Source organism: Odocoileus virginianus, chromosome 4 (genome assembly GCF_023699985.2).
Source record: "Odocoileus virginianus isolate 20LAN1187 ecotype Illinois chromosome 4, Ovbor_1.2, whole genome shotgun sequence".
NCBI lineage: Eukaryota > Metazoa > Chordata > Mammalia > Artiodactyla > Cervidae > Odocoileus > Odocoileus virginianus.
The window spans coordinates 50321973-50348653 of record NC_069677.1 but is presented as its reverse complement, the minus strand read 5'-3'; the positions used below and the strand labels follow the sequence as shown (position 1 = coordinate 50348653).

General features: G+C 41.6%; 1 protein-coding gene across 3 annotated transcripts in view; it reads right to left on the bottom strand.

Moving 5' to 3' along the window:
- LOC139034764 (uncharacterized) overlaps window positions 1–19012 on the bottom strand; it is a 97820-nt gene extending 78808 nt beyond the window's left edge. For all 3 annotated transcript variants that reach the window (XM_070466531.1, XM_070466532.1, XM_070466533.1), the window contains exons 1-2: window positions 18923–19012; window positions 11997–12062 (exon numbers count right to left, since the gene is read on the bottom strand). The gene's annotated coding sequence lies outside the window, so the exon portion shown is untranslated. The remainder of the gene's footprint in view (window positions 1–11996; window positions 12063–18922) is intronic.
- Window positions 19013–26681: the final 7669 nt, after the last annotated feature.

Below are 26681 nucleotides of genomic sequence, written 5' to 3'. Positions count from 1 at the left end.
ACTCTGCGCCAGATGTTTCATATATATTATCTTACATTATCTTTACCAATCCTATAGTCACCATTTTATAGATGAAAAAAACTTGGCTCAGAGAGATTATGTGACTCACCCAGCAAAGGTCTACTAGAGTTGGAATGCAAATATAGGGCTGTTTGATACTAATTCCACTACACTGATAATATAGTGACATTAGTGACATCAAATGATGTGAAAATGGATTAGAGAGAAAGAGATGATGCAATTTAAAATCTCTTCAAATTCATTTCCTTTTATCCCAGGCCTATTTTGACAAGGGGAGAACTTATCATTAAATTTATTTTTGCACAATTTTCCATTTATAATTTCCCTTGTGACATTCCTTTTCTAAACACCAATTTCTAAAAAGAAACACAAAAATTTCCTACAATATTAGCTTAAAGCAGTAATGATTATTTAGAACAGTCTTTATGTCAGTTTATGAAGCTCTCACAGTATATGTGCGTGTGTGTCTATGTCTGTAATACGTTATACATTTTCAAACATGAACAAAAGTTCATGTTTTAAAAAATCATTTCAGACTTCTCTGGTGGTCCAGTGACTAAGATTCTGAGGTTCCAATGCAGGTAGCCTGGGTTCAATCCCTGGAATTCCTGCCTAGGGAACTAGATCCCACATGCTAAATTCTGCATCCTGCAACTAAAAAAAGAAAGATGCTGCAATGAAGACTGAAGACTCTGTGTGCTGTAACTAAGACTGGTGCAGCCAAATAAATTAAAAAAAAATTTTTTTTAATCACTCCATTTTCTGCTTTGATACTGCCCTACACAAACACTTTACAGGTACTTCATGGCTAATAAACTAGCAATTGCCAAAGAAGATGCATCACTGTAGCAGCTCACACTACATAAATTTCTATTAATTTGTCATTTTAGTAGTGGCACCTCAGATCAACTACAGCAGACTCTTCATGGGAAGGGTCAGGAGGCACATGAAACCTGAAGAGGCCACCATGGGCCATCAGAGACTGTGATAGATCTGGGCAAACCCACTGTTGGTGGAAGGTTGTTATCACTGTCAACCCAGCAAATGCCCCTGCTTCAAACTTGAGTTAGTCTGAATTCACTGTTGAACAGAATATGGCTTACCATCTAATGTCTCTCCATCCCGTCTCTGTGTTTGTCTCTCTCTTGCTCCTGCTTTCTCCCCCCTGCTGCTCCATCCCTTTTCTCTCCCTAGGATTCTTTGCTAAAACTGCTTTTGAAAATTAAGCTTTTGTTCTTTGGTATTTTTTCTACTTTTAGACTTCTTACTGTGTGCCTTACAATGCTCTTTCCTGGCCATTTACTTTGTCCTCCTTCAAATCTTCACAGTTGTCTTCTTCTCTCTTTAAACTAGATCTGTTGCCTGAGCATTTAGTAAATGCTCTATTAGGGTAGTAGCTTGTGCTCAGGACCAGAAACAGTTCTATCAGTGGTGGTCAGTTAGTGGGACTTTCCCATCAATATTCTCTCTCAAATATCTCACTCTCCTTGGGACTTAAACTATATCCCCTCTGTAGAGATTCATTTATGGGGCATGACTATGTGCTAAGCCTATAGATATGATAGCAAACAGAACAAATAATTTCCTACCTTCACTGAGCTTTCATTTTAGTGGGGATGACACTGAACAAAACATCAGCTCAAAAAAAACAAAAAACAAAACATCAGCTCAGTTCAGTTCAATCGCTCAGTCGTATCCATCTCTTTGTAACCCCATGGACTGCAGCACGCCCAGGCCTCCCTGTCCATCACCAACTCCAGGATAAGCAATATAAATTTTGGTAGGTAAGTGCAACCATAGAGGAGGAAAAACTTCCTCTACTCTCTTATGATCTGTAGCTTGGACCTGTCTGACAAATGACAGATTAAACAGCAGAAAAGCATACACATTTTACCTGGTGTTCATATTTTTATATGATATGAGGGCTTCATAGGAAAGAGGTAAAACCCTAAAGAAGCAGTTAGACATGGGGGCTTATATACCATTTTAACAAAGAGTGATAAATTGTGGAAAAGTAACTGGAAAAGGAAGGGTTTAGGTTTCTAGAGGTAGTAAATTGTGAAAATGTGACTAGGAAATATACAAGAGGACCTAATGGAAGGGAAAGTTTATTATAATAAGATTTATTTGTGCAGATTTATCTTAGTATCAATTCATCTCCATATAAGAATGTTTTCTTCTTTCTGATACCAGGGTGCCATCTTTTTCACTGGAAAGTTATGCCATGCTTTTAGGTAGAAAGGGTGAAGAGCAGGGAGCCCTTGCTGCATCTGCTGTTTCTCAATTGTCTTCAGTTCAAAATAATAAATATGCCAAAGCAGTGTATTTGGAGGTGCACGTTCTGAATCTCTGTGAAGGCAATAACTGGGTACTGTGATGGGGTAAAGATGTATTGCTTCAGATAGGGTGGTTACAGAAGGTTTTTCTTAGGAACTGACATTTGCTTGGAGAACTGAAAGCTGATATCTTGGATAGTCAAGCGAAGGTCCCAAGAAGTTTGCAGATACAGGGAATAGCATTGCTGCCCTGTGGAGATGAGGTCAGGGAATCATTAGGGGCTGGATCCTGTGAGGCCTTTCAGAGCCATGGGAAGGAATTTGGATTCTATTTTGAATGCCATGGGGGACCTCTGGAAGATTTACACTTGAGAGTGACACAAGCCAGTGTACTTAAAAGCTTACACAGAATATGTGCAGAAAGCAGATTTTAGGAGGTGGGATGGTGAAAACAGGAGGTCTGTCTGGGAGGTGAATGCAGTAATCCAGGCAAGAGATGGTGATGGCTTGGACAAGATAGTAGCAGTAGCAATGGAAAAGTATATAGATTTAGAATATGTTTTGGAAGTAGAACTACCCAGGACATGCTGATAAGGTAGTCAGATATGGGAAAGGGAGGAATGAAAAATGACACTTGAGATTTTGGCTTGACCCCTACTATGGTGTGTTTACTGAGATAGGAAGGACCAGGGAAGGAAGTGTTTGTAGAAGAGGAATGAAGAATTCTGTTTGTACATGTTCAGTGTGAGTGGCATATTAGATACCCCAGGGGAGCTGTGTAGAGCTTGGAGTTCAGAAGAGGTCAACATCTTTTGCCCTTAAGTTTGGAAGAAATTTTACCAAGCAAATAGTTTAAGAGAAATAGCAATACATCTATACCGAAGTTAGAATTATCAATATATCTTCATTTATTAATGTTTGAGTCAATTGCCTCATTTTGGAAAGCAAATGACTAGTGACAACAGGTTAATGCAAGATTTGGGCACTTTTGACATTTGCTGTTAAATCAGTGTAGATACTATTTTTCAGAGCAGGATTCTTAAAGTATGCACCTAGGAATGTTCCAAACAATTTCCCAGTGGATTCTGATGTTTGACTAGATTTAAAACCCAACTCCATCATTTACTAACCTTATGATCGTGGCAAGTTATTAAAGTTTCCATAGCCCTGTTTTCTTGTGTGGAAATGGAGATAATATTGACCTCAGAGGGTAGATTTCATCAATGGCCTCTTTAGTCTTATGTGGACATTATGCAAAGGGAAACAAGAGATCAGTGAAAGTTATATTTGTCTATGTCTCCCAAAGCTGACCTAGATCCAAGCTGGATAGGCCCAAGAAATGCTAGCTCTTAGGTGCTCAATACAACACTATAAGAAGGCCTGAACCCTACCCATCATCTCCTCCACTTTGAGATGCATGAAGATAGTGAGGCCTGCTGGCAACCTGGAGTGGACGATCATTTAATAAACTCAGAGGAGGGTGTGGCATTGATCCAAGTGTTAGCCTGGGGCTATTAAGAGAAAAAGACACATGCTTGTTATTCAGACTGATTCCACTAAGGCAGTGGTTCTCAAATTTAAGTGTGCATCAAATCCCTGGAGGGCTTGTTAAAGCACAGATCACTGAGCCCTGCTCCCAGAATCTTAAATTCAGTAGGTGTTGGATGAGGCCCAAGAATTTGCATTCCAACAAGTTTCCAGGTGATGCTGATGCTCTGAGAACCATACTGCCCTCCTGCATCCCAGAGAGCTAGGCTGTATGTATGACTGTGACCTCATACTCTGTACCTGGTACAGGCAGGAGTTATCTATCTCAGCAACAATGTTGACAACATGCATAAAACAATTGTTATCGATTCCAAGCTTGGTCTACTTGGCACATGACAGGCCAATTAACTTAAGGACTAGGTGTTGAGGCATCCTAAAAGATGATGCTGTAAAAGTGCTGCACTCAATATGCTAGCAAATTTGGAAAACTCAGCATTGGCCATGGGACTGGAAAATGTCAGTTTTCATTCCAATCCCAAAGAAAGGCAATGTCAAAGAATGTCCAAACTACCGTACAATTGCACTCATCTAACATGTTAGCAAAGAAGTGCTCAAAATTCTCAAAGTTAGGTTTCAACAGTACGTGAACTGAGAACTTCCAGATGTTCAAGCTGGATTTAGAAAAGGCAGAGGAACCAGAGATCAAACTGCCAACATTTGTTGGATAATAGAAAAAGCAAGAGAATTCCAGAAAGACTTCTGCTTCATTGACTATGCTAAAACCTTTGACTGTGTGGATCACAATAAACTATGGAAAATTCTTCAAGAGATGAGAATACCTGACCACCTTACCTGCCTCCTGAGAAATCTGTATGCAGGTCAAGAAGCAAGTTAGAAATCGGACATGGAACAATGGACTGGTTCCAAATTGGTAAAGGAGTATGTCAAGGCTGCATATTGTCACTTTGCTTATTTAACTTATATGCAGAGTACATCATGAGAAATGCTGGGCTGGATGAAGCACAAGCTGGAATCAACACTGCCAGGAGAAATATCAATAACCTCAGATATGCAGACGACACCATCTTTATGGCAGAAAGCAAAGAGGAACTAAAGAGCCTCTTGATGAAAGTGAAAGAGGAGAGTGAAAAAGCTGGGTTAAAACTCAACATTCAAAACACTAGGAGCATGGCATCTGGTCCCATCACTTCATGGCAAATAGACGGGGAAGCAATGGAAACAGTGACAGACTTTATTTTTGGGGGCTCCAAAATCACTGCAGATGGTAACTGCAGCCATGAAATTAAAAGACACTTCCTCCTTGAAAGAAAAACTATGACAAACCTAGACAACATATTAAAAAGCAGAGACATTCCTTTGCCAACAAAGGTCCATCTAGCTGTGGTTTTTCCAGTAGTCATGTATGGATGTGAGAGTTGGACTATAAAGAAAGCTGAGCATGGAAGAAATGATGCTTTTGAACTGTGGTGTTGGAGAAGACTCTTGAGAGTCCCTTGGACTGCAAGGAGATCCAACCAGTCCATCCTAAAGGAAATCAGTCCTGAATATTCATTGGAAGGACTGATGCTGAAGCTGAAACTCCAATACTTTGGCCACCTGACATGAAGAACTGACTCATTTGAAAAGACCCTCATGCTGGGAAAGACTGAAGGTAGGAGGAGAAGGGGACGACAGAGGATGAGATTGTTGGATGGCCTTGCTGACTCGATGAACAAGAGTTTGAGCAAGCTCTGGGAGTTGGTGATGGACAGGGAAGCTTGGGGTGCTGCAAACCTTGGGGTCGTAAAGAGTCGGACATGACTGAGTGACTGAACTGACTGACTGAAGTGCTGAGCCAAGGAATACAACTTTATTTGGAGAGTTGGCTGACCAAGAAGATGGCAGATTAATGTCTCAAAATAACCATCTTGTGAGATCTAGATGCCAGGTTCTTTTATAGGACAGAGAAGGGGCAGAGTTTAAAGACTGTTATCTTGCAAATATTTCCTGGAATGGCCAACTTCAGAGAGGGGATGTGTTAATCTCTGCAGGAAGAGGGGCATGATTCCCTGAGGCAGGTCATTATGTATGATTACAATAACAAAAGCAATGAAAAACAAAGGTTAAAGTCCAAGAAATCGATCCATCATGGAGTCAGAATTGGCTCTTCCCTGCACCACAATGATGACTGCATAAATGATCATCAACGTGTGGGAAAAACCTATCTCTAAATACAACTTCTCTCAGCTCCAGAGAGAAAATTAGAATCCTGGCTTCCAAGATCAATTAGATCCGAAACCCATATGAAGAATATAGGAAAGTAAAAATCTGCCCTAAAACGCACCTCCCCGTGAGCTGTACACCAATCCAGGGCCTGGGACCTGCAGCCTCCATGGTTTGTATCTAACCATAGGAAGTGGGCCCAGGCAGTATGCTGAACCTGACCTACCGCAGCTCCCATTTTCTCTCTGAAATGGCCCTTCTTCATAGAGATTTTTGTGGGATACATTACGAATTTCATCTGGGGCTTTCAATCACACCACAGGCAGCCAAACTTGGCCCAGACGAAAGAAAAGGCTTGGAGTTTCACTTAGTCCTATCCCTCAAATCTATTTCATTTCTACTTTGTAGACAAGTAAGCATAAGTTACTTTTGTTATTCAGTATGTTCTGAATTTTATGTCCTTTTTCTCTCCTCCTATCTCCTGAAGGAAAGTCAACGTGCCGGTTTGTTGCATTTGATTCCTCTGATCCTAGATCTGATCGCTTGCTCCTTGGAAGAAAAGTTATGACCAACCTAGACAACATATTAAAAAGCTGAGACATTACTTTGCCAACAAAGGTCCATCTAGTCAAAGCCATGGTTTTTCCAGTAGTCATGTATGGATGTGAGAGTTGGACTATAAAGAAAGCTGAGCGCAGAAGAATTGATGCTTTTTAAGTGTGGTGTTGGAGAAGACTCTTGAGAGTCCCTTGGACTGCAAGGAGATCCAACCAGTCCATCCTAAAGAAAATCTGTCCTAAATATTCATTGGAAGGACTGATGCTGAAGCTGAAGCTCCAATACTTTGGCCACCTGATGTGACGAACTGACTCATTGGAAAAGACCCTGATGCTGGGAAAGATTGCAGGTGGGAGGATAAGGGGATGACAGAGGATGAGATAGTTGGATGGCATCACTGACTCAATGGACATGAATTTGAGTAAACTCTGGGAGTTGGTGATGGATAGGCAAGCCTGGAACGCTGAGATCCATGGGGTCGCAGAGAGTTGGACACAGCTGAGCAACGGAACTGAACTGAACTGAACTGATCCTGGATCTTCCTGGCAGAGACTATATTGTTCTCATTGGAGGTTACCTAAATCTCCTGTCTCATTGTGCCACAATCTCCTTGACTTGTATTACCCCTCCCACACATCCTGACTTCTACTCTCTCTGCCTTCTAGAATGAATGTCTCTTCAATTAGGTCAAGCTACATTATGCTGCAATAACATGAATTCCCAATATTTTACTGGTTTACAACAACAAAAGTTGTTTTTTGATTTAATTTCTCATGCACGTTCTATTCCATGTCACTTTTATTTTGGGACTGGGACTGAAGGAGTAATCACTACCCTGCGACACAGTGGTCATTTTAGAGCAGAGAGGGAAGCGATGGCAGAACGATGCAATCGCTTTTAAAAGTCACGCGTCCCTTCTACTCACATTTCCTTAGTCAAAGCAAGTCAGAAAGCCAAGCCTAATACTGGTGTGTGGAAAATATAATCTTCTCTTAGTATAATTCCTTCTATAATAAAATCTTTCCCTGTTGGGAGGGGCTGGCAGGGTGGAGCTGGACCTGTGTTTGTTTTTGCAAACTGATACAAATTAAATTCTAACTTTATGGACATGTAGGAGATCCAGGTTAGCACTGATCGACTCCACCCTTCTTCCCTTTTTATTTTTGCAGCCTCCCTGTTTCCACTGGCCATTTTACTCATTTTCTTTTCATCCTTCAAGCCATAATCAGCTTCTTTGGACTTCACAAAAGATCTTAAGCTATCTTTGGTTGAGAGGTTGAGAAAGGGAAGAAAGAAGTGAAACAAGGAGAAAGAGGAAAGGAAACTACCTTATTTAAGAAGCTTAAACAATGTACTTTCATAGACTTAAACAAAACTATGCTCCATAGGAAAATTTCATCTGTCCAGCATGGTACAGGCTAATGACATTACCAGTTGTCAGTGGCCATTTTTTAGTCACTGTGCCATGTTTGCTGTGATCGTGCATAGATGTGGGGGTACTTTATGAACCCTCTTGACTCCGTTTTGTCCAGAGAGTACAAAGGCCATGGGACCGTTGGAAGGGCTGGTAAGTAGACGCATATGGCTGTGATGGAAACCAAAGTAGAGAGAATAAACATTTTAAATGAGGAGAAAATGATGAGAGTTGCATGTGTGTAAGGGATGAGTTGTTTCCCAGAAGGAATAGTTATGAAGGACAAAGAGAATCAGACAGCAATTGAAGAACTGGGCTTTTGCAATCAAGGGTAATCAGCAAGAGATGAGGCATGGTGATTAACAAAATGGAAAGCCTTGCCCACAGAGATAGATGATCAGAATCAACACAGATGTCCTTTAGCCTGTGTTAATTCAGGAGAAGGCCAAGAGTTTGTTTGAGAACTTAAAGGCTAAATATGTTTGTGGTAGACCAAGGCCGGGCCTGCCTACAAAATAAGTGGAAAACTCCTACACCCTGCCGCCCAGGTGTAGATAAGGAGCAACTGCCCCAGGCTGGGCACAGCAAGCATTTCAAGGTCTGGAATCTGGACATTAGCCTGCATGAAATGGCCTACTGAGTAACTACATTTTTGCCTTATATGGTAGCATAAATTGTTTCTGGTTGCTAGTGTGTCTGGAGGTATGAAAGATATTGAGCCCACACTTCTGGGCTCCCCTGACCTCCCAGACATCTCAGTCTCTTCAGGCTGCCGAGACGAACAAATTTATGATGTCTCTGAAAAACAAAGGAGGCAATAGACAGCTGCATCTGCCTTACCTCATGTCTATCCTTTGTACTGCTTACATGCTGCTTTGGAAGGAAATCAAAGTGTAGCATCTTTGAACTGAACTCAGAGTGTTACTGTCACCCGTTCTCTCACCTAGACCAGACTCCACGCTCTGACTCCGCATGGGGTGAAAGTACTGCTAAGGAAGCTCCTGTTAAAAGCCAAGAGTGGTCCATTAGTTTAAGGCTGGGCCCCATCTGCACTGTCAAATCACTAGGTAAGTGCAGATATTATATCTGCAGAGGTCAAGGGATTACCGCCTCGAAAGGTTTTCAAGGATCTATTCTGGTGGAGAAAATGCCTAGTAGCACACATGTGTCAGGAGAGACAGGACAAGTGATTTAAGTTTTGAGAACCGTCTAACTCCTATTAAATAGAAATGTGCTTATTTATTATAAGCTTAAATTCTCAGTCACATTAGACAGTGGCAATGCGGCCCTAATCCCACCTGCTTGGCATCTCCCTTTCCCTCTGAAAGTCTCTCCCCAGGCACCTTTACAAACCCCAGGCTCCTTTCAACATAATACGACCAGCACTGCCTAACTTTATGCAATATTAGTAAGTTATAGTACAAATTGGGGCATTTTTAACCATGGAAGAGAACACTGTTGTTAATGATGCCAAACCATAGACCTAACTTGGGACCATCGTGGGAAAACTGGGATTACAGTCACCCTGTAGATGTCCTAATTCCGGTATTTGCCTGCTGAGGCTCCTTCTGAAGAGATCCTGTTCTGTCCACAACCCCTGCTGGAGAGGCAGCCCCAGGCTCATCAGGCTGACCCTAAACCACAAGACTGAATTCTAGTCAAGCATATGACCCAAGGCTGGTAAACAACCCTAGGCTAGTGACTCTGGGAGACCTTGGGGCTTGGGTGGACACGACAACCCTGGTCAAATGGATTCTCTGCTTCATAAATCAGAAATACTGACCAAAAGAAGCTGCGGGGGGGTGGGGTGGGGGGTGGTGGTGGTGGTGGTGGTGGTGGTGGTGATGATTCTATTTTTTCTGCCTCCACACTGTTAACTTGGAGAACAAGCGCTGCCATTGTCAGTAAGTAACATCTGTCATCACACTGCAACAATTCTCCACTGCTTAGGGAGTGGAGCAGGGAAGTGGCAGTGTAAGAGTCTCCAGCAATGTCTGCTAAAATCACAAGCGTACTCCTCCTTGACCGAGTAACTTCAAGTCTAGAAATTTATCGGATATCCTTGCACATTTGCAAAGTGATATGTTATTCACTGTGTGGGTGTAAGTGTGTGCGTGCTAAGTTGTGTCCAACTCTTGGCGACCCTGTAGACTGTCAGGCTCCTCTGTCCATGGGATTTCCCAGGCAAGAATACTGGTGTGGCTTGCCACTTCCTTCTCTAGGGGAGCTTCCCAACCCAGGGATTGAACCCATGTCTCCTGCATTGTAGGCAAATTCTTTTACCATTGAGCTATTGGGGAAGCCCTGGCATTTTATAATGGGTGCCAGAGATATTAACAGTTTATTGAAATATATGAAAGACACAGGACTACCTTTGATTCCACCAGATTTTCATAAAGATTAATACTGATTCAGTGAATCCCCTCCCCAAACCATTTTGTGTTTAATGCCTGAGGTCATATAGCTGGACTTATTATATTATTCCTTTTGCTTAAACCTGCTTATGCAGTGAGGGTTTCCCAGGTGGCTCAGTGGTAAAGAATCCGCTTGCCAAGCAGGAGACACAGGTTTGATCCCTGGGTCAGGAAGATCCCCTGGAGATGGAAATGGCAACCCATTCCAGTATTCCTGCCTGGGAAATCTCATGGACAGAGGAGTTTGGCAGGCTACAGTCCATGGGGTCACAATGAGTCAGATACAACTTAGCACTTAAAACATTACCACTACCACTTGTGCAGGGAACAGAATTATCACCATACAGAAAATCATAGAGAGTCTGTCCTCCACCGTCAAGAGGAAACTGCATTGTTTTGAGGATTTAACAACTATTGTACATATTTCATTTGTTCTCTTAGTGACTTAAAGCAATGTCAAGAAGACTATGCTTTCAGGCTGGTGTGTATTCTTTAATATTTCAAGTAATGTTTGTGATGCTCAACAGTCTTTAAGATGGACTGTGAACATATCAGAATACAATTATAACTGGAACAACTTCTTGTGAAGTTCCTTTGCTTATATGAGAAATGGTTCAAATATGATCGAATACAGTTGCTTAATTACTCTTTGTTTTCATTTTTTATGAAATGCTTCTCTCTGGTTTATGATGTTGTGAGGTAACTTTACCATTAGCGTCTACACAAACACACAGATATCCCAACTACTTATCACATTTCTAAGATAATTTTTCCCCTGGGTAAGATAAGACTTAAATTTTGAAAGAGGAGGGAATTCATGGGCTCTCTGCTAGAATTACAGAATATTTGTTGTGGAAATGGTTTTAGAGAATATTTGTCTAAAACTTTCATTTTGTAGATAATGAAAAATGAGACCCCAGGAGGCAAAATTATACACCCAATGTCACACGGATGGTCAGAGAGGCAGGATTGGAATCCATTTCTTCTGACTTTCAGGTTGAGATTTCGTAGACTGATCAGAAGGCGCAAACCTTTAAACAATTTGTATTAAAGGTGCTACTTGGAACCCATGTTCCCTTGTTCCTGGCGATTTTCTGCCCCCTCCTGTTTCCTTATCAGTACTTTTGGTTGAAATGTATAGCCTAGACCCTTCTGTGTCTTTCACCTCCCTGCAGCCTTTCTTTTATCCTTCCCCAACTCCACTCCAGTTCTTATGCATGCTGCTTCTTCCTACTGAGCAAGGACTTTACAAATCTGCTCAAAATTCAAAGGAAGTCACTGAGAGAAGCATTATGTAATACAGAAGACTAATGGTTAAAAATGTAGACAGCAATGGAAGAGAGGTTTTTATTTCTTTTATTTCTTATTCACATTAAGTGAATAATCTTGGTTGGAAAATGGGAGAGCTTAGTAGCATGGTTTTCAGCCTTTGAAAAATAACCATCTAGTGCACTATGAATCACCAAACCTTACAACCACCTTTGTATAAAGTGAAGCTTAAAATCCATAGGAAAAATAAGAACTGTGATTTAAATGATTGCCCTTTAAGCCTATAAAACAACTAACATTTTTATAGTTCTTTACAGTTTATAAAACACTTACACATTCCTTTTCCTCTTTGGGCTTCAAACAATCAGGTGAGCTCAGTAAGGCAATCTGTGTTGTTATCTAGAGGAAAAACAGAGATTCAAAGTTAGACAGAGTTACCCAGGGGAGACTCAAATCTTACTCTTCTAATTCTATAAATCCCATGTTCCTATCATCTCACCGTTCTGTCTCCCAGAAAGTCTAACCACAAACCCTCAGAATTTAGAAATTGAGGAAATTGGACCAAATCTGTTTAGAAGGTATGATGGTTAATTTAATGTACCATCTGCAACAGGTCCAGGCTGCTGTGCAAGCTGCCCTGCTGTTTGGGCCAAATGATCCTGGAAGGTTACATGGATAATATTTTAAGGTACTATTTCCTGGATGCTGTGGCAGATGCGATCAGAGCACAAGGAACAGACATGCATGGTGGAGAGAACCTGGATGGTTTGAGATAGTATAAATATGAGAGCATGCACTTGCTTACTTGCTCATTTTTATGAAATGCTTCTCTCTCTACATACATACCGACAGAGATTTTACTGATGAGAAAGCTGATATCTAACAGAGAGCTGCCTCATTTAAAACCCTGCTATGAGACTTCTCTTCCTGCTCACAAGACCTAAAACGGCCTCCTTCTGCCCACTTCATCTTTGGGCCTGAAGGAGCGAGAAGAACATTCCTGAAGCAGCTCAGCCTAAAGGAGGGGAGCTGCTGGGCTGCTCATGAGCTGTTACTCTTTCCTAACTCAGATGTTGAGAGAGGAGCCAGGATTGTTACATTTACTGAGCTCCCGCCACACAGAAGGAGACATCAGCAGTGGAAAGACATGTTCCTCCTTACTAAAGTTAGGGAAGATTTCAAGACTTAATGTAGGAGAAATACTTAGGGCCTGGTCCAGAGTCAGTACTTAACCAATGCAATTTGTGTTAATTAGAAATTCACAGACTCATTTCTTATTCCAGCTCCTCCATTAACTGTGTGTTTTAAGGCAAGAAGCCACATCTGTCTGGTTCACTGTTGAATGCCCAGAACCAAGATTGGTGCCTTGTACAGCACCTGTAATTATAATAACAATAATTAAGAAAATAAATTATCTTCTTGGAATTTGTTTCCTCATCCATAAAATGAGGAATTTGATGTCTTGATGATACTTAAGTTTCTTCTTTGCTCTATCAACCTAACTCTATAAGAGGGAGTTGCAGCAAATCTAATACAGCTATTTTGTTTGTTTTAAAAAATATATGTAAGAGGATTTGCTGCCAGCATCTAGTCTATGTATATTGAATCCCAATATTTTGAGAGCAAATTCACTTAGAATATCAACATATGTATAATTCTTTAATAATGTTGGGGTTAATTAATTTTACTCTACCTTCCAAATATCCCAATTTTAGTAATAGTGCCAGTATTTTCTTTTACTCTTTACAATTTTTCAAAAAACTTTCATTTGGGGTACTAAAAAGCTTAACCTTATTAGTAAAGTGTCCACAGCTATGCTACTATAAAATCTCACTTTAAAAGTTTAGGATTTTATGGAACAAATCCAATGTTGCCAAGCATTCAGATAACTGTTTTAGAAAATAATCTCTTCCTTGCTCACCAAACCAAAATCAAAACCATCCTCCAATTGTTACCATGTGAGAGATGAGAAAACAGGCTCAGATAGTAATCTTGACCTTCTGAGCCACCAGGGAAGCCCCAGTAATATGACCAGGGCAAAAAGTCAGTAAATGGCTGAATCTAGTTCTGTGCTTTTTAAGGTGGCTTTGTATCTTATTAATATCTTATCAAGCAATTGGTACTTATAATCATGTGTCCCATTGTTCACTATACTGCTAGAAATTTAACATGGTCTGGAAGAGAATATGCACTGAACATAGTAGAATTTAGAAATTTTCCATTAGAAAATATAAAGTTCCTTATTTACATTTGAACAGATTTGCCAACAAGGACAAATATCATAAGTCTAAAGTGAACAGCCTTAAACCTGAAATTATCACAACATTGTTAACTGGCTATACCCCGATACAAAATAAAATGATGGCACTAAAAGTTTTTTTTTAATTAAAGTGAATTGCCTCAAAAGGCAGTGAAAAACATCACAGTAGGTGACTGAATTTAGCAACTTCAAAAACAAAGTTTCTTCAAGACTCAGATCTCCTTTTTGCCCTGCTGTTTCAGTTTGGAGTCTAAAAGACTATCTATCTACTTTGTGTCTGACTTATTTTCCTGTCAGACAGGAACTGGAATTTGAACTTTGCTCTCCAAAAGCCAAAGGCCAACTAATTTAGAAGGAGACTCTCAAAATCAATGATGGTTTCTTCTAGTTTCATTAGTTCTGTCTAAAGTGATTAAAGGATTTGATTCCCAGATAGCCATGAAACTTACTGCTATTTTTACAAATCACATTAATTTCTATACTTAATTCTGATCACTTGTGGCATTCCTAAGGCAAGTCTGGATTCATGCAGCATTCCAACCCCAGTGCCTTTTCAAGTTTCCAACAAAATCCTGTGCCAGTGAGTGATGATACCTTTATTGTAGTAGCCCCAAGGTGTGGAAGTTGTTTCCTGTGGCCTAGACTCAGCCCAACCCCTTCACTTGTTGAAACATCTGCAAATACTTTGTTCATTTCAGAGGCATTTGACCACAGCTAGCCTTCCATCTGGATCGCTTCCTCTTTCCTGATTGCTCAAGTAAAGCATCAATAATCCAGGAAGATACTCAGCAAGAGAGAAACTGGGAGGGCCTAGGGATTAGATTGAAGTGCTTGGAGGTTAGTTCTTAGGAGTTTTCTCTCATACTCATTCTTTAATTGATTCATTCAATCATCACCATTTATTGGGTGATACTAGCGATGCAAATATCAACAAGAGGCAGTCTCTGTCCTGAAACAGGAAACAATATTGCATGTTACGTTTATTGTCTCAAGTAAGGAATTATATTAATCAGTTTATAATAATAAACTGTATTTACTAGGTGTCTTCTATCTGTAAAGTTCCACAATTGCCTTTATTCTTATCTTCAGTAGGTATAAGGTTTATAGAATCTTTTATCTGTTTGCCCACTTTGAAACTATATAAAACTGAAAGCAATACTCTCTAAAGGGTTTTGTATAATAATCATTAATTAATTTAAGGAATATCCTAGTTTTTACTTGATGTGTGAAATGATAAATTGTGTACCTCTGAGTAATCACATTCCTTAATATGTTGCATTTGCTTTAACATTTCTATATGTTAAAACTATTAATACAAAGCTATCAGCTTAACTATTAATAGAAAGAGACTATATTTTAAAAGATTTTAATGCAGTTGGATTATTTTTGTGCTCTTACATGTTTTAAAAACATAAAATTCCATGTTTTAAAAATATATCTATATTGTGCACACATTTGCACATTTTAGTAAGTTTTTTATAATCAAACTATACAAAGATCTAATTAACTCATCCCAGGAGTTGCTGAGCAATAATTATACCTTCAAAGTACCAGAAGATTTAAGGCGTATACAGGGCGGGACCCATCCACCCAAGATTTCAAAACCACAAGGTTCTTCAGGTCCTGTTGGGGCTTATCTATTTGCACGTCTTCCCCTGCAGGAGTTAGGACTAATCAGGTCACTACATCTTGACTGTAGTCTCTACCACTCATTGTTTGCAACATGAAGTACTGTCAACAGACCACAGGGAAGTTAGCAACCGGCAATGAAAAGGCTAATAGCAAGGCTGTGCCCAGGGTTCAGCAGGACATATATCCTTTGTCAAATCATCTGATACCAAATCCAACAGATGAGCTCAGCCAAAAGGTTGAGCCACGTCGTCTGATGGTACTGTGTCCTCGGGTTGCAATGCAGTACTGAGGGAACTGTTGCACGCTGACAGTTCTTTCAGTTTGCTAAAATGGAAAAATCAGGTTGTTTCTCCAGCACTGTTTGCGTTTTGCTGCAAAACATTCCACACAGCGTTCATGTCTCAGCTAATAGTCATTGATCCAGATATTCATTGGTCATCTTGAAAACAGACAGGGCTTCCTAGGTGGCGCTAGTGGTAGAGAATCTGCTTGCCAATGCAGGAGACAGGGGTTCAGTCCCTGGGTTGAGAAGATGCCTTGGAGGAGGGCATGGCAATCCACTCCAGTATTCTTGCCTGGAGAATCCCATGGACAGGGGAGCCTGGAGGACTAGAATCCATACGCCGCAAAGAGTCGGTCATGATTGAAGCCAGCTAGCATGCAGCACGCACGGAAGCTGACAGGAGTTGGTTCATTTCTCCTTCAGCCTTGGCTTCTTCCCATCCCCCAGTGTTCCCTGTCCGGAGACTCATAACAGAGTAGTGCTATTAAATATAGCATGAAAATGCATATCAAAGGGCAGATGAGAGCTAGGTGCCTGAGAACTCGGAAGAACAGAGAGAGTCCCTGAGCCCTATGGTACTTTGTTCAAATTTTTTAAAAAAGACACTACTTCCTGAGGTGGGTGACATCTATCTTAGCAGGTAAAGTTAGAGGCTGGAGTTCAAAGCCTACCCACCTCCTCTGCCAGGCACCATTATGCGGTCAACACACTGCACACGTATACGGTGGTCTGGCAGAAAGGGTATTAGAGCCTTCCAATCATAGATGAGAGCACTGAGAAAGATTAAGGCAACTTTGATATGAAGAATAATGGAAAACAGGCAGTACTGGGTGGTTCTGTCTTATGACTTTCTAAATAGAAGAGGCTGATTAAGTATGGTATCTGCCTTCTGATTCAACTTAAAACTATTTACCATTTTATGGTGACTCCTTTCCTCTCAGGAGATTTCTTCTAAAAGTTGAGGTGAGGAGCAGGTTTTACTTGTACACAAAGATGTACATACTATATTCCTATTCCTAAGGTGGTCTGCATTTAAACAGAGGCAAAAACATTTAAAAATTGGTCACTGCTCTGTCCCCAACACCTAGAGCAATACCAGAAACACAGTAGGTCCTTTAATATGTTGATAAAATATATCTCTAATCCTAGACATTCAGTCACTGAGCATCAGGAAGCAAGAGGTATCTTGCTTTCAAGATTCCACAGATCAAATTAGAAAGTTATCAAAATTAGTTTTCTCTTAGGCACTTCATAGGCCAGAGGTCTCAACTCTCTTATAAAATAACATCACCATAAATACTACTCCAAATAATACCAATTATTTAAAACATCCCTTGAACATCACCAACAATAAAATGTCTATAAGCCAAACATTTTATATAAGGATGCAGCCTATATACAGTTCAGTGCTTGATAAGACTGTGAAAAGTATGAAAGTGTTAGTCGCCCAGTCATGTCCAACTCTTTGTGAATCCATGGACTGAAGCCCACCAGGTTCCTCTGTTTATGGAATTCTCCTGGCAAGAATACTGGAGTGGGTTGCCATCCCCTTCTCTAGGGGATCTTCTGGACCCCGTGATCGAACCCAGTTCTCCAGCAATGCAAGCAGATTCTTTACTCTCAGAACCAGCAGGGAAGACTGCTTGATAGACTAAGTACAAACAAAAAGTTGGTGGCAAAGATGCTTATAAACATTACTTTTTACTTTGTAATTTTATATATGGGGTTGCATAATCACAGTGTATTATTTATAATTGAATGTTATCACCTTCCACCAAAGCTTTCAAAGCACCTTTGATAAGGTATTGTCCTCCCCACACATCTGGTGAAATAGGTATGCTATAAGCATTATTTCCATCAAACCAGAATCACACATGAGTCAATGGCAGGGCTGTATTACTCACTCAAGACACTAGTTCAGGGTTCTTACCCTCGGAGGACTGACTACACATTCATTCATTCATTCATTCCTTTCTTCATTCAAAACATTCATTTGATGCCCTTTGGGAGGCACTTAGGCTCAAGTCCCTATTTCCTCACTGAACTTGCATCATATGAACATTAAAATCTGTTAAAAAAAATTGTCATAACATTCAAAATTTTTCTGCACATGGTGATTAATCCTAATTGTTTCATAGTGACATACCTACCAGTGAGTCACATGTATACTGAGGAAATGACCGAAATACAAAAAAATTTAAAGATCACTTCTTTCTTACATATGGATGTTAATCATGTGTCTATAACATAAGGCCTTTTTTTTTTTTAATGTTTGCCTGGTGCAACTAAATACTTGGCGATTTCTGTGTCTAATTATAAGTTTCCGCTGTGTGTTGTAGCTGAGTTGGTACAAGATATTCAAAACCATGAAATGATGAATGTAATGGCTTCCTCGTGTTATGATCTCAATATTTTTTTTTTTCAGTTCATTTGTCCTTTTAGGTAATCATACTGTTTGTACTCTTCCTCTCCTACTGAATTCACAATTCTCGCCCTTGCCAAACCATGCCTCCAGACTTGACTCTATAAATTAAATGTGTATTCCTATGCATGCATATGCAAGCCGTGTGCACTGCCTGTTGAACGAAGTAATGTAAGCAAATTAAAGGCACATTTTAATGACCTTTGAGTTTCCGTGTTACAGTGGTTTTTAGACAGTTACCTACTGGGCAAAGTATAAGACAAGTGATTCACAGAGGTCATTATCAGTGTGCGCCTCGCAAACCGGCTTGCTCGAGGAATCCAGCCCCCTAACTGTGCAAGCTGCATTCTCCACGGTGTTCTTCTCTGGCTCCCCGTTCCCTAGAAGCGGCTGATTCACCCCCAGCTCCCTCTGCCGGAGCTGGCGTGCGGGGCGGTGCGGCCAGGCCGCCGGGGCAGGGCGGGCGCGCAGCCGAGGCCGGGCTGCGTGACAGGCTGCACTTCCCAGCCCGACCCTGTGGTAAACTGCCTGAGCTCATCGCCGCTCGTCACGACACGCGCTGCTTCGGCTGCACGCGGCGTAGCGTGAGAGGCGCCGGGGCTGCGCCCACCCCGGAGCCTGCGTGCGGACGCGCCCCACCGCCCCTCGGAGGCCCAGCCTGCCTGTCACCACGCCACCGCCGTTCTCCGGCTGCAGGAAGACTGCCCCCGGACGTCAACAAATACCCTGACCTCCCAGGCGGTAGCCTTCTCTTTTCAGCCTCGGAGGGCCCTGTCCCTCACCGCCCCCTGACACACAGCTGCCAACCCCCTCAGTGTGGGGAAGGCGCCGGGTCAACCGGGTCAGTCGCCCGGCAGCGCCTCTTGCCTCCCGTGCGCCCCGAGTTCCCGGCAGAAAAGACTGCGGTGGGGTACGGGGGGTGGAGGGCGCGGGACTCTCTTCCCGGGGCGCAACCCCGGAGGGCGCAAGGCCGCCAGCCTGCTGCGGTTGCCCGGGCAAGGCAGGCGGCGAGCAAGCGTCGGGACCGCTCAAGAAGCCGAGAACGGCCCGCGGAGGCGACTCGTGACTCCTCGCCCGCGTTCCCCTTCTTCCTCGTCCCGCCGCCCGAGCTCTTTGCCTTACAGCAGCGGAGCTGGGTAATTTTCGGCGTTAAAATAAGGGCATTAGCTGCTCCGGCTCAAGTTGGCGGCGGGGGCCGGGCGGAATCAGGGATTCCTCACGGGATTAGGCGGCCGGGCCGGCACGCGAGGCGGGCGCAGGGCCCGCCAGGAAGCCCGGGTTAGCGCGGAAGCCGCGAGCGCAGGCAGCGGGGGCGGGGCCGCGGGGTTGCGTGACCCGCCGCCCGGCGGCCGCACGCACTTCGTGCCCGGGGCAGCTCTCCCACCCCGGCTCGTCGCCGCCGCCGCGGGGCGGGAGCGCAGGTGCAGGAGGGCGGTGCCGGGTTTCCACTTTTACAACCGCAGCGGGGAGGGGAGTCACGCTATATTTCTGGGACAGGGAGTGAGTTCACCCGGGAGGACACGGCGTCTCCTTGTTATCGGAACCTGGGTAACATTCAGTAATAAAACCCGCTCAGACAGGATGTATTAAACGAACTGGGAACCAGAGCTGCTCTATCAATAAGCAGTCGTTCCGGGGAAGCTTTCCAAGGAAAGCTTTACATTTAGAGGCTCGGCACACAGGTGCGTTCTTGTGACATGCTTACAGAGGAAGGAACCAGAGCGAGGACGGCGGCTTCGGGACGCAAGTTTTGTGCACTCTGCACAAAGATTAATAACAGAGTCGTGATGCTGGGCAAACTATCATTCCTCCTAGAAGCGTTCTTGCCAGTGCTTTATTTTGCAAGAAGTGAGAGATGCCTGGTTTTAATGGCGTACAAACGGGAGAGACCTCTTGCATGGCGACTCAAGCTGCTGCTAAGTCGCTTCAGTCGTGTCCAACTCTGCGACCCCATAGACGGCAGCCCACCAGGCTCCTCCGTCCCTGGGACTCTCCAGGCAAGAACATTGGAGTGGGTTGCCATTTCCTTCTCCAGTGCATGAAAGTGAAAAGTGAAAGTGAAGTCGCTCAGTTGTGTCCGACTCTTAGCGACCCCATGGACTGCAGCCTACCCGGCTCCTCCGTCCATGGAATTTTCCAGGCAAGAGTACTGGAGTGGGTTCCCATTACCTTTCTCCGGCGACTCAAGAGTCCAAGGATATTTTTAAAGAAAAAGAAAAAATAACTGACGTAATAGGACACCACAATCCAACTTCCTTATAAAGATCATTTGGGGAAAATGTTTTTTTCATTCAGATATGTTTATATATTTCAAATGTTTGTAGATATGGAGATAAATCAAGATTCAAGGGCAAAACAAAAATACTGACACCAAGACAGCTTAACACACAAAACCACTTGGGTCGGCTGAAAAAATTACATGTTAGCTTATTTATCTAAAATTTCATTTGATGGATCAACACTCTTGTTTATTTTCCTATTATTACCTTTGGGCCAGTGGTGCCCAGTTTCATGCTTTCTCCGGGGTTAGGGTACCTACATAAACTCCCAGAGGCTCTTTCAGAACACACATGTTCACCTCTCAACTTACTACATGTGGAAAGATAGCAAGATTGACTTTAATTTAAAATATTCTCCCAGTTAACTTCAGATTCTCACTTCTGTCGGTAAGAACATTCATTTTATTTGCCTAGCACTCTTCCTTTCTTCTGGGGCAGAACCGCCCCTTCTCGGATTCTTCTGTCTCTTCTCTTTTAGATGTGTAATTAGAAAGGGAGGTACCATCCTGTATAGCCTGGCCTCCCTGGGAACCACAATTGGTCAGAGACTGGTACCTGACTCCTCCTGGTTTCAGTGATTTGATCAAGGGATTGGGGTATAACTCAAGGTGTGCTAAACAGTCTCTTCCTGGAATTTTTCTAACTGGAGGTTGGAAATAAGTCTCATTTCCTCTTGGTTTCAAAATGGTTATCAGCCACCACTGCCCTGCCACCGACAGAGACTAAAAGAGAAAGGAACCCACTTTGAGTAAGTGGTAGACTCAAAGGGTTGAGACTTTCTATGGCTTTTTAGAGTTCCCAGAGTTCTCAAAGCAATCCTGTTTCCTGTTTTCTTGAAGCTTGGTTATTTAGCTCTTCTGCTGATTCTATGAGTTACCTTTAATATCCTAATAGAATATACATTGATAGTAATAATGAAGATATATATATATATTTAGAATGCTATTTGGAATACTTTTTTAAAATTTATAAAACTATTTGTAACTTGCCTTTTTTCATATAAAAAGGAATAGAATCCATTGGGACATTCATCACCAATAAACTACATCATCATTTTTCACAGCTGCACAATCTTGTTTGATAAATTTATTTCATTTTGATACTTCAGATTTTTAAACATTAGAAGCAAGACTGTGATGAACCTTAAGTATTGTGCTAACAAGGAAGAATTTTTCAGAAGCTTACAGCAGACTTCCCTTGGAGTCTGTTTGGTCAGAATTGGGTCATAGGCTCATTCCTGATTTAAATCACTGGGAAGGGGAAAGTGGTCAGCAGAATTGACCTAATCATTCCTGGAGTTGGGCTGATCCATGTGTGCTTAGGGGTAGAGGGCGTAGAGGGGAGGATGATGAAGTCTGGATTCCTGAACAAAAGAAAGAGGGGAGAATCAGGTGCCCACTATAATAGTTTTGAACATTTCAAGGTGTTTAAAACATAATTAATTACTTTTTCAACCTTAAAGCAGTGTTTAAGAGTGCTAATTGTGGGACTTCCTTGATGGTCCAGTGGTTAACAATCTGCCTTCCAATGCAGGAGGTGTGGGTTCAACCCCTGCTTGGGGAACTAAGATCCCATATGCCAAGCCTACATTCTGTAACTAAAGAAAGCATGCATATTACAACAAAGGCTCAACACACCCAAAATTAAAAATAAAAAAAAAGTGCTAGTTTCTCTATACCCTTGCAAACCAGGGCTACTATGATTAATCTTTTTCACCTGTTTGATAGTAATGTTTGATTTTTTTATCACTAGTTCATAAGAAAATACTTTTAAGATGATTCACAACTCCTGATTTAATGGCATCAAAGTATCCTATTACTAGAGATGTAAAAAAAAAGAATGACAGGAAAATTACTCTAATTTGAGTCTTATAAATTCCATAGTTACCTAAAATTATAGGTACAGAAATATGAACTTCATATCTATAAAGGTAAAATGAAATCACTGCTGCCAGTCACTTATCAAAACAAATGTTAGATGCTTCATTAGAATCTATGGAAATCTCAGAAATAAGTAATAATTTCATTGAAAAAGCAAGTTCTTTAAAAAAGTTTTTTAAGTGTATAAGGCAGTTATCAATCTTTAGTCTTTGATTTCATTGATATTTGTTATAGGCTAGATACTGGAAGCTAAGGTTAAAGAACTGTCAGTACAATAATTTTGAGCATCAAATTGATTACAAAAGTATTGAGTGAGTACTGTTAAGAGCTTTATTCTTTTTGTGTTTTATATTCATGAAAATAAGTCCTGTGGATGTAGTGTTTCAGCACTTTGACTATAGTTAATAATACTGTACTGTTTACTTGAAAGAAGCTAAGAGATCATATCTTAAAAGCTGTCATCATAAGAAAAAAAAATTGTATCTGTATGGTGATGGATGTTAACTAGACTTATTGCCTTTATTTTACAATATAAACAAATATTGGATCATTTTGTTGGATACCTGGAACTAATGTATTTCAGTTATATCTCAATTAAAAATCAATATATTCATATGACAAATATTAACCTATTTGGCACACAGTACATTTTTGGGTGAAGCTCTTATCAGTAATGAACAGGCCACAAGAGTACACGTTTACAATCATCAAAGGGTTCATTGTAGAGCTTGACTTTGAACATGCGAAAATAGATGTTTATTTCTTCGAGGCCTAACTTGTCTCATTGGAAATTCTGTTCAATAATCATATTCTCAGGGCTAAAAAGAATTCAGTACACAGTTTATTGCTGTACAGATGACAAAACATTTGACCTCCTAGGGAGAAGTGCTATTTAAACATTGTGACCTTCATTTTATTAGGTACTCAAGTTTACACTGCTCATGTGATGGATTAAAAAAATATACAGAGTCTAAACTCACAAATAGTATTTTGTGTTCAAGCCACTTCTAGAACCCTAAATAAGGGTTCAAAATAGACAAAATAGGTTTACAAAGGAGTCTAACTATTGATTAATAGTTTAAAAAATCATATTTGGAAAGGAAATCCTATCCACATTTTGGTGGGAAGTACAAAAAGCAAGTGGTCTCCTGTAGCTGACTTTTTTTTTTTTTTTAACGAAGCTGTATGGGAAAAGTTGTGAAAAAGGTAAGTATAAGACAAAGTTACATTTCCAGAATTAAATACTTCTTGGGCATTACATGCTCATGCTCAGTCATGTCCAACTCTTTGCGACCCCATAGACTGTAGCCTGGCTGGCTCTTAAAGTCCGTAAGTGGGTTGCCATTTCGTACTCCAGGAGATCTTTCCTACCCAGGGATCAAACCCGTGTCTTCTGCGTTGGCAGGCAGATTCTTTACCACTGTGCCACCTGGGAAGCCATCGTAGGTATTTACATGTGACGTATCCAAAATAGCCTGAGGCCCTGTGGGTACTGGCTGGCTGGCAGGGTCAGCGAACACAATCCAGGAGGCCCAGGTGCTGCTGCTTACATTCACATTCAGTCCAAGGGTGCTTCAGTGCTCGTGTGTTGGGTCACGCCCTTGGCTACTTCTATCTTTTTGAGTGAGAGTAAACAATAAATAGAAGGCAATGGCAACCCACTCCAGTACTCTTGCCTGGAAAATTCCATGGACGGAGGAGCCTGGTAGGCTGCAGTCCATGGGGTCCCTAGGAGTCAGACATGACTGAGCGACTTCACTTTCACTTTTCACTTTCATGCATTGGAGAAGGAAATGGCAACCCACTCCAGTGTTCTTGCCTGGAGAATCCCAGGGACAGGGGAGCCTGGTGGGCTGCCTTCTATGGGGTCGCACAGAGTCGGACACGACTGAAGCGACTCAGCAGCAGCAGCAAACAATAAACAAGATCTGACTGAGTTATGTTTGGAAAGATTGCAGTATATGAGACACTGTATATGAAATGCCTGGAAAGAGCCCAGTAAATGTTGACGTTTAAAAACTTCAGCACTTGCATTGGATGGAACCCAGAAATAGCAGTGAAAGCCATTGTTGCTTTCAGTCTGGGACTCATCTGCAACCATTTTTATTCATACTTTTGAGGAGGTAGTGTTGTACTGTGTTCTGATTCACCAGATAAAAATAAAGTTGGGCTAACTGTGATTTTAGGGGTTCCCAAGGGGTTTAGCAGTTAAGAATCTACCTGCAATGTAGAAGACTCAGGGTTCAATCGCTGGGTTGGGAAGATCCTCTTGAGAAGGAAATGGGAACCCACTCCAGTATTCTTGCCTGGGAAATCCCATGGACAGAAGAGCCTGGAGGGCTACAGTCCATGGGATCACAAGAGTCAGACATGACTTAGCGACATAACAATTGTAATTTTGCCATGCTCCCATTGTACAGTTTTGAGGGCACTTTAAAATGAGTGATCTTGGATAAAATTCCTAATCTTTATATTAGACTTGAAGACAAAGTACCTATTTTCCCACATGCTTTTCATGTGGGGACAGGAAGAGGAGAGGAAGGGGCATAATACTACTTAGCAGAATGACTGGCATGAATGGCAATGCTGTGCTGGATAATTAGGTAAATTCAAATTCATAACAGAAACAGAAGCATAGATAGTGTTCTCATAAATGTTAACATTTACCTAGACAGCATTTTAAAAAGCAGAGACATTCCTTCGCCAACAAAGGTCTGTCTAGTCAAACCTGTGGTTTTTCCAGTAGTCATGTATGGATGTGAGAGTTGGACCATAAAGAAAGCTGAGCATGGAAGAAATGATGCTTTTGAACTGTCGTGTTGGAGAAGACTCTTGAGAGTCCCTTGGACTGCAAGGAGATCCAACCAGTCCATCCTAAAGGAAATCAGTCCTGAATATTGATTGGAAGGACTGATGCTGAAGCTGAAACTCCAATACTTTAGCCACCTTGATGCGAAGAGCCAACTCACTGGAAAAGCCCAGGATGCTGGGGAAGAGAAGGGGATGACAGAGGATGAAACGGTTGGATGGCATCACCAACTCAATGGACATGAATTTGAGTAAATTCTGGGAGATGGTGATGGACAGGGAGGCCTGGCATGCTGCAGTCCACAGTGTCACAGAGTCGGACATGACCTAGCGACTCAACTGAAATGTTAACATGACAACACAAAGTTGTGTGAACCACGTGGAAAGCCCTAGGTTATCACTTTATATAGACTCTACTTCAAAAACTAGGAGGAATTTGTTTTTTTCTATCTCGGGGTCATTCCCCTGAGAAAAACTGACAGAAGAAAAATTATAATAAAGGGTCACAGTCAGTTCAGTTGTTCAGTCACGTCCAACTCTTTGCGACCCCATGGATTGCAGCACGCCAGGCCTCCCTGTCCATCACCAATTCATGGAGCTTGCTCAAACTCATGTTCATTGTCATCCTCTTTGCCTCCCGCCTTCAATCTTTCCCAGCATCAGGGTCTTTTCCAGTGAGTCAGTTCTTTGCATCAGGTGGCCAAAGTATTGGAGTTTCAGCTTTAGCATCAGTCCTTCCAATCAATATTCAGTCCTTTAGGATGGACTGGTTTGGTCTCCTTACTGTCTGAGGGACTCTCAAGAGTCTTCGGCAACATCACAGTTCAATAGCATCAATTCTTCGGCACTCAGCTTTCTTTATAGTCCAACTCTCACATCCATACATGACTACTGGAAAAATCATAGCTTTGACTAGACAGACCTTTGTTGGCAAAGGAATGTCTCTGCTTTTTAATATGCTATCTAGGTTGGTCATAGCTTTTCTTCAAAGGAGCAAGTGTCTTTTAATTTCATGGCTGCAGTCACCACCTGCAGTGATTTTGGAGAACCCCAAAATAAAGTCTGTTTCCATTGCTTCCTCATCTATTTGCCATGAAGTGATGGGACCGGATGCCATGATCTTCATTTTCTGAATGTTGAATTTTAAGCCAACTCTTCACTCTCTTCTTTCATCAAGAGGCTCTTTAGTTCTTCTTCGCTTTCTGCCATGTAGAGAAGAGGCTAAAAGAAGTTCAATTTGGTTTTCACTGATTATTTTTAAAAGTCGCCGTAAAAAGTGAAACTTACATAGTTTAAAATTGAAAAAGAGGATAAAACAAAACTTTATTCAATATGTCCAATGATGGAAATGCTTTAAATTCTACTTCAGTTCCAGTACGGCTAATAATGGGGTAGGGAAAAGGACTGGAAAAACAAAAAGGACAAGGAAAGAAACCTGAAGAGACAGAGGCAAA